Source organism: Mya arenaria, chromosome 4 (assembly GCF_026914265.1).
Source record: "Mya arenaria isolate MELC-2E11 chromosome 4, ASM2691426v1".
NCBI classification, from domain to species: domain Eukaryota; kingdom Metazoa; phylum Mollusca; class Bivalvia; order Myida; family Myidae; genus Mya; species Mya arenaria.
This window is the reverse complement of record NC_069125.1, coordinates 29,499,362-29,508,399: the sequence shown is the minus strand read 5'-3', so window position 1 is coordinate 29,508,399 and position 9,038 is coordinate 29,499,362. Positions and strand designations below refer to the sequence as shown.

General features: G+C 33.7%; 1 long non-coding RNA gene across 4 annotated transcripts; it reads right to left on the bottom strand.

Annotated features, from left to right (window-relative positions):
• Window positions 1–1,041: 1,041 nt before the first annotated feature.
• LOC128230478 (uncharacterized) lies at window positions 1,042–3,326 on the bottom strand. 4 transcript variants are annotated; one of them, XR_008260234.1, is made up of 3 exons: window positions 2,877–3,326; window positions 2,133–2,431; window positions 1,042–1,997 (listed from the first exon to the last, which is right to left on the bottom strand). It is a non-coding gene; the product is annotated as an uncharacterized LOC128230478 (long non-coding RNA). The 4 variants fall into 4 exon arrangements; XR_008260236.1 differs by having other exon boundaries at window positions 2,199–2,431; XR_008260237.1 differs by having other exon boundaries at window positions 2,231–2,431.
• Between the last annotated feature and the right edge of the window lie 5,712 nt (window positions 3,327–9,038).

The window sequence follows — 9,038 nt, the reverse complement described above, 5'->3', positions numbered from 1 at the left end:
CACTTGAAATGGTCAAATAACCTGGAAAATCATGCAGAACAAAGTATTCAAGTTCAACTACAACAAACTACATTAGAAAATGAGTTTGAATGAAACTTATACACGATTATGACTAAAACAGTTGAGTACTTGAGAAAACAAATCTGAACAAGTGGTCACTTCATTCAATGTCCAGCATAGAGGTCAAGCGGGTCATTTTTGTCCGGGGTCTCGTACTTTTCAAATACCTTATAGTATATAGATCATCTCTGCCAAATTTCATGCTTTTCCCATTTTTTGCACAATTTTAGCTTTATTTGCACCAAAGTGCAGGACAAAAAATTGTGGCCGCGAAGATTCTCTGCGCAAGGACCGTTCGGTACTTTTTGTTGGGATGGTGGACGTCACGAATCTGCCATAGTAAAACAACATCGTCAAAAGACTCGTTGACGGCCATTTAAGTGGACTAACTTTTTGACCCCCCCCCCGCATCCCCACCCCCAGGCAACTATTAAATTTATAAGCTTCAATATTGATTTAGAATTTCTGAACACTATTAGAGACATGATAATCTTGTAAATATAAGTCAAAGGAAGTTATAGAAAATTGATAAAAACTTTGACGGATGAAAACACTGTCATACAGTAGTTTGGGGTATTCCGGATCAGTAACAACCTTTTCGCGTATTTTTAGTTCAAATCCATTGGTATGAATTATTTTTTTATATAACATGAAAGACAAACTATTCCTAAGTTGAACGAAACTTGTTTGTAACAAAATGTTACGGCTTTTATTGATATTTACACGCTTGAATAACCTTACCAATTTGGTTACTTCCGGTTCACCTTGGGCAGTTTCGGATCAAAGTATGGGTGTTCTCAAAGTAGTTATAAAACTTTGTCAAAGGGTTACACTTCACTAAATTAGAAGTATATAATGTGTTTCACATTGAATTACGAAGTTGGGGCATACATTAGTACCAGTTAATCAATGTATTCCTATATATGCCTTGTGGACATGCCATATTCAAATTTAACAAAGGGGGCATTTTAAAAGAGAACAATGATTTAACTAGATTGTATTTTAAACATACATGTTAGGATTAAAAAACAAACTAACACAACTTGAACACAACTAGAACATGCATTCATTAAGATTCCAGTTATAAGACAGGAATTAACAAATACTCACACTCATAACATCACAAACCAGGTATACACAACAATAAAAGTTTGACTAGACTTAAAAAATCACATTTTTAAAACACTTGGAAGATTTTACCCTGTATCATCAAGCATCAATTAACAAATACTCACACTTATAACATCACATACCAGGTATACAAAACGAATCAAAGTTTGACTAGACTTATATAAAAAAATCACATTTAAAAAACATGATTACACACTTGGAAGATTTTAACCTGTATCATTAAGCATCAATTAAACAACTATTCTTTTCACTTAATAAATGACACGTTCATAGCTGAACCTTCTTGCATTGTTTCCAATGCTGAGCGCAACAGGGAGACAGACATTTCAAATGTTCTTGATGGACACGAGATGAAATAGGAGCATGGGATAACAGCACCCCCTCCTTTCTCGTTAAGTGCTGGCCAGGGAGGAAAGCTTGGACACGGTCCACCAGTTGTAATGGCGTAAATACTTCCCTCCTCGTCAAGAACTCTTCTGAAAAACCCTGCTAATGTTCTTGGTACATGACCAATGGGAAGGCCGGCAATGTCGGATAATTTCAATTGTCTACTTTGGTCTGTAACCATGTCATGAATATGTTCATTAAATGTCTCAAGGTCTGGCAGCCACAAAAGACATGCCTCTTTGTCTACGATGTTAGTGTATTCACAGTCCACCCTAAGTTTAGTAGGCGGATCCGTAATAGGTGGCTTGATCTTGTAGACATGGTATCCCTTATTAACACTTTTCTCCAACACAATAGTCTTCAACAAAGTAGCATCAGTTGTGCCTGAAGGACCAGGAACTGGCTCACTGGTTTTTTACCTGAAACAGAAAGTATTTAATTGATCAAAATTAAATTAGGTATATTCACTAAATTTTATGTTTTTAGTAGGAAATTGAATTTGAATATCACAAAACAGGATAAGTGTATTTGTTTTTAAGATTCACTATACTTACAAATGTACATGTATATCAATTTCAAGGCAGTTACAGATGAACAAAATATTAATGTGCAAGATGTACTGGTAATTATTAGAAACATCAACTAAATCAACTTCTCCAGAAAGCCGCCTGTGGAAATAACCATAGGATACACCATAAAGTTCTGAAGATTTTCTTATAGACTTTGCCCTTTTCGATTGCGATAATGGCTCGCCTACATCTCAGGGCTTTCCTGGGGGATCCACTTTGGTATTTCTTTTTAATACATTTAGCTTTCTTCACAGCTGGGCTTTGATGTTTTGGTTTTCCCATTTCTGAAAATAACAATTCAACTAAATTACATGTATTTCAAGACACAAGACTAAGTTCAAGTAAATAAGTTGTTTTTTAAAGCTTATAATTTTCAATCCAAAGTTCCATTAAACAAAACTATCATAGATATATCCTGGTATTGTCTAAATGATCATTCAAATAATTCACTTGAACATTAAAATGAAAATAAGCATAAATATTCAATTTCTTTTGAAAAATACAACACATAAAAGCTGTTTGACAGCTCAAAATACATTTGAGAAAATCCCCCATTGAATATCAATTTGGGAGTCACGTGATCCGTAACTACCTGAACGATCAATATCATATCGTAACATGTGGCAATTTACACAGGCGGCCGATATAATATTGGCTTATTTTGGGGCATAAAGGACATATGTGTGAACATTTTGATGTATAAATATGATGCATTTAAACAATACTTACTGGTAAGACTCCGATGTTTTCATTGAAACGCCATAATTTTCCCGTACCTTTTCAAGAGCGAGTGCGCATGTCCGATTGTCTGACACAAAAAAATAGGTCACGAAAGTCGCAATTTGTAAACAAATAATTGTTTGAATTCTTTAAAAAGGTTAACTCTTCCAATATCAACTAACTGTTTAAGACAATTTTTATTACAATTTTCATAATTGATTGTTTTCACCTGCTTTGATCCGGAACTAACCAAAATCCGGAATACCCCAAACAACTGTAAAATCAGTCTGTTTTTAGCTTGTTTGTTTAACTTAAAACACCGTAAAATTCATATACCATGAGTCTAATGGTTGGATAGTATTTCAGTCTATATTCCAGTGTTTTTATCACAACAAAACTCTTGAAATGCATCGAAATAAGAGCATTTTGTTTTTCAAAACATTTTGACAGTTGGCACGAGGTTGCGTCCCTTGAAAATTTAGTCAAAACGGCGTCGTAACGAATTTACTCACCGGGTTGCAGATTCCAAAGAGTCGTCTTCTATCTTGAAATTTGGCAGTTGGTTTTGTTAAAATACGCCATAATAAATGAAAGATCGCCAATATAGAATATTTCTGTTGTTGTGGCGGCCATTTTTTAGTCTACGAAGTTCGTACGCCACCCTAAGAGCTTTCGTAGAAATTTCCGTAGATCTACGAAGAAATAGGTGCTTGTTCGAACGAAAATCCTAATAAAACGGCTAAACAGCCTGAGATAAATCGTACGAAGTTCGTACGCAAAACAGACTTCGTACGAAGTTTAATAAAACTGGCCCTTATTCTAGTAAAGCTTGGAGTCCGGATTTATTTTTTTAGCAAGTAATTTGGTTGGTGCCAAAAAAGGAAAAAGTCCAATGTCATTAAATGTAACGGTCAGCTCGCGCAGGAAAACAAATCAAGATAAATAAATCATGCATTCTTAAGAAATGTATTTTAAAACTATCCTTTATGCTTTAGAATTATAGATTTATTGCATAATTATTAATGTTCTTGTAAGCTATTGACTATTACTTGTGTTTTAAGCATTGAAAAACCGCACTCTCTCTTCGACCGAGTCTGACGGTAAATCGGTTTGTAACTTTTCAGCCGATTGCCCCTACTATGAACGCTGCCCTGAGCGGGCACCGTCCAAAAAGCACAATGCCGAAATTAGAGATTTTTAATGGTTGTGAGGTTATATGCAGATTACATTAAGTTTAACATATTAATGATCATTAAAAACAAATCCGAACACACGATGTCAGTTATTTACGTGACGAACGTAAAAGTTATACAATGCTTTTTTGTATCAAGTAGTGCTATGCAGGGCATTAACAAGCTAGACGCGGATTGCTTTGGTTTCAAACATCCGTATCAATGCTACTGCATTAGACCTTTTTTCTAGCCTGTGTAATTGACCTGTTGGATAATAGGAAGCTGTTTATATAGAAATGATTTAGCGTAAGGGTATACGAAATATTAAGTAGTTACGACACAAGAGTAGCTATTCCCAGGTTACAAACTAGCACGTTCATCGCTTGAATGTAACACACAGGAGTTAATGAAATGGAATCCACGGCAAGCTTCGGATATGAAAATATATATCGTTTAGATTTATATTCTGTATCATAAACAATGGACTTCGGTTATTTAATACGAATTAAAATATAAACAGTGTTTAAACCGCATGTGTCATCAAGACGTTGCCATAATCAAAGTGTCCTCATATGTTTAAGTTATCATGATCTAATAGGGTTTATCAGCTAGTACATGTATCTCAGTGGATTTATTAGTGTAGTATCCCGAGAGATGTTGACCAGTTATTTGTAGATCACCTGTTCTGATGATTTTGTAAAAATAACTTATACGCCTACTTAATAACTGGGTCAGTAACTTCCAACGTTTTACGTCCACAAAACAGAACGATGTGTACAAAACGTGTTTCTATGCGGTTAAGCTGTAATGTGTACTCTAACAACCTGACTTATCGATGTTATAACAATTTTCAAATTCCATGAAATAATAGTCAGAACAAAAAGTTCCTGTTAATACTACTATTGATATTATATTCCTTCATTTAAGGAATGGATTGCGAGATTGATGTCATTATCGGCATATGAACGCAATTGGGCTGGTTATAGTGTGTAGAGTCCGAAGGACTTCACGCGTACTTCCAGAATATATGAAACAAGGTTTCCTCTTCATACAAACAGAATTTACATAATCTATCATTAACACTATTCATTTTAACCAAAAGTGAGTTTGTAGCTCAAATCCTATGTATTATTCTTGTTTGAAACCATTAAATATATGTATCTCTTGTAATACTAAATATCAATCCATAGATCTTTTTCCAATTTATATCCTGAAAAACAATGTTCCATTCAACCTGACAGGTTGGTGTGTCGTTATTTTTTATCTATTCATTATAAACTTTCTTACTTCCTTTGGTTTAAAGCAAGATATCCTTGATAGGTTTTGAGTTTTATCATTTAGACTGAAAGTAATTTTACATGTTCTTTATGTAGTTATAACAACTCTTATTAAACCTTCAAACAACTTGAAATGTATATTTGTCCCTGTACAATTCTCTAAGTATCTCTTTGTTACAAATGTGTCTGTTTCATAAACATAATCTTTAATAAAACGTTTTTCTCTATTATGAAGACTTTTGACAAAGAGACCTTCATTACCATTTTTCAAATGATGGTTGTAAAACAAAGGTGCATCTAGTATTTCTCCCACCTAAGATAAGTTGGTACCATAATTTGACCATGCTATCAATTCTTATTTGGCCCAAGGGCAAAGATAAAACAAGTTCTCGTATGGAAACCCTTCTTTATTGTCATCACACAGTTATATCCCTTGTTGAAGACCGTCGTCTGTAGCATCATTGAAACCTTGTCTTGTGGCAATATTTAGAATCCTAGTTAATTATTTCTCGCTTCAAATGGCACCATTTCAGAAAATTTCAACCTAAAAAACAAAAAACACCCTACGCTCTGGTTGGGATGAACCTATCTTACGGCCATGGAAGATACCTATAATCTTCAAATGTATCAATGGATAATTTATCGATGTAACTATTAAATATGTTTAATACATCATTCCAATTTTTTTTTATACTTTCAGCAAAAAAAATCCTGTATTAAGTAGATTACAAACATCACACAATGAGTTCATTAATACATAACATTTTCCTTCACTATTCACAAATTTTCTAAGCCAAGAGAGTTTTAAGCTATTACAATATGCTACAACATAATATCATTTTTAGACCTCCATTACTGTACTCTTTTACCAAAACAGAGGTGTATTTTTATGCCCCCACAAAGTGGCGGCATATAGGGTTGCCCTTGTCCGTACGTACGTCTGTCTGTCTGTACGTACGTACGTCCCGAAGATTGTTTCCGATCTAATTCTTGAAAACCGTTTGTCCAATCCTCACCAAACTTTAAACACATGTTTGTGACCATAATATCTTGATCAAGTTCGATAGTCATGGAAATCGCTTTAGTCATTTAGGAGTTACGGCCCTTTTTTGCCAAAAATACTTCAAAAATATATGTTTCCAATCTAATTCTTGAAAAGTATGTGTCCAATCCTCACCAAACTTTACATACATGATTGTGACCATAATATCTTGATCAAGTTCGATAGCCATGGAAATCGCTTTTGTCATTTAGGAGTTACGGCCCTTTATTTGCCAAAAAAGACTTGAAAAATACGTCCCGAAGATTGTTTCCGATCTAATTCTTGAAAACTGTTTGTCCAATCCTCACCAAACTTTTAACACATGTTTGTTACCATAATATCTTGATCAAGTTCGATAGCCATGGAAATCGCTTTAATCATTTAGGAGTTAGGGCCCTTTATTTGCCAACAATACTTGAAAAATATCTTGTCCGATCTAATTTTTGAAAAGGATGAATGGCGCCATATAACCTATACAGTCTTGCGATGCCGTAAAACCCAACTCAACTCAACTTATCCTATATGTGCAGATTACCCTGAATAATCATTATGGCTTATTTTCTGTGACAAAAAATCGAAGTGGGGGCATCCGTGTCCTATGGACACATTTCTAGTTTCTTATGGGCTCCATCCCAAATGAAATCATAAAACATATTTAAGATTGTATTGAACACATGTGTACTAGGGTTTGGCAATGACATAAAAAGATGTGTAAACATGGGAAGTAACAATGACTTTACAACAGTGATTTTTCCAATTCGAGTTAACTTCCATCTTTTCCAATAACTGATCGATTTCTTCACCTTTTCAAGTTTGCTTGTAAAATTTAACTCTACCATTTTGCTAAGATCTATATCAAATATCAAACCTAATAATTTAAACTGTGTAGCTGATTGTTACTTTTACCAATAATACCCAAAATTATTAAATTGTTAAATATTAAAAGAGTGAGACCCTATGTCCGTGTTTTTTTCATACTTGCAACTCTGCGATATTACGCGATTTTCAAAGATGACTTAAAGACAAAGCTTGCAAACCTTTTGCGTTAGAAATTAAGAATCAAACACATTTTCTGAAATCTGTCTGTTTTTTTTATCATTCAACGATACAAAATTTTATTAAATTGATAAAAAAATGAAAAGTTAAACCTTAGACCCGTGTTTTTCTCACCTATGCCTATGTACGGGCGTTATAGGTCCGGTGTTTATACCTTCCCATAAAATGCACATAAATAGATATGACGTGTATGTGCATGTAGTTCAACTATATTTAAATTTTGGTTAAATTAGTTGGCTTTTGTTTTTAAAAATAATTCTTCATATTAATGAATAACAAAAGGACTTGTTAAATTGAGAATGTCTTTTGTTTTTAAAAATAATTCTTCATATTAATGAATAACAAAAGGACTTGTTAAATTGAGAATATTTTCCCTATAAAAATGATCCGTAATGTGTGTTAAATCCGGTATACGAAATGATGATAGAAAGACGAATTTCCAAATCAACGTTTATTGAAATGTTCAAACCTTAGCCAATGCTTGATAATAAATATTGTATTATATAAATACAGACAATTTCGTCATTATAGAGGTACGATGCATCACTGGATTAATGGCGTTGTACGCCGCCTTGTACGCCGTTGGACTTGTATGAGCCCACAGTAGGTGAAACGCACGTTGTAAATATAGCACGTTGTAAATAAGCACCCGTGCGACGGCAGCTTAAATAAACACATTAAGCTATATCCAATGATGTGACATAGACCTTTTTATTTCAAAGGCGAAGGTCGATTTAACAAAATTGGTCATTGTTATAGCAAGTGTTAGTTGGATTGAACCACAGGCGGCATTTTTTTCAGGAACAAAATTATTTGGAACATGATCATTTATCCAAAAATTCTAGTCTAAAATAATAGACGTGTTATACAGGATTCTTCCAATCCCTATGGATTTGTCATATCAATTACTGCACTTTAACAATGTTAGAAAATCTCGAAATGCCTAAATAGAGCATTTCGAGATTTTCTAACATTGTTAAAGTGCAGTAATTCATAGTTATTTTATGCTAGGTCGTTGGTAGGAGTGACTCCTTTGATAAACCTGAAGAAAAAAAAATATACAAGATTAAATGTCACTAAATTTTGTGCAGGTCAAATGGCACCAAAGCAGGAGTTCATTCCCGTCAAATCACTGTGATAAAAACAGCAATGTCATATTTCAAGAGTTAATACTATCGTTGTGAGGTTATTTTGAGATTACATTTTATTTAACATATTAATGATCATCTGAATATTAATCAGAACACACGCGGCCAGCTATTTATGTGACGAACGTAGTTAAATGCTTTAGTCCAGTGACCATGTGGCTGAAAATGCAAATAAGGGCAAAAATGCCCAGAAAGGATTTTTGCATATATGTGTTGTTTGATATCTGTTGTGTGTGGAAAAAAGTAAAGAAAAATCTAATGGTGCAAAATGTGATTTTTGGGGTTAAATGTTATGATTTTTGGGGTTAAATGTTAAAAATTGTAAACTAAAGTATGAATTTCTGGAAATTTGGATTTAGCAATAAAAACTCTAAAATAACTCTATCTAATAGATATTATACAGCATCATAACATATCTAATATTAAGGCACATATAATATTGTTAAAGGTGATTTTGGGGGTAAAATGTTAAAAAA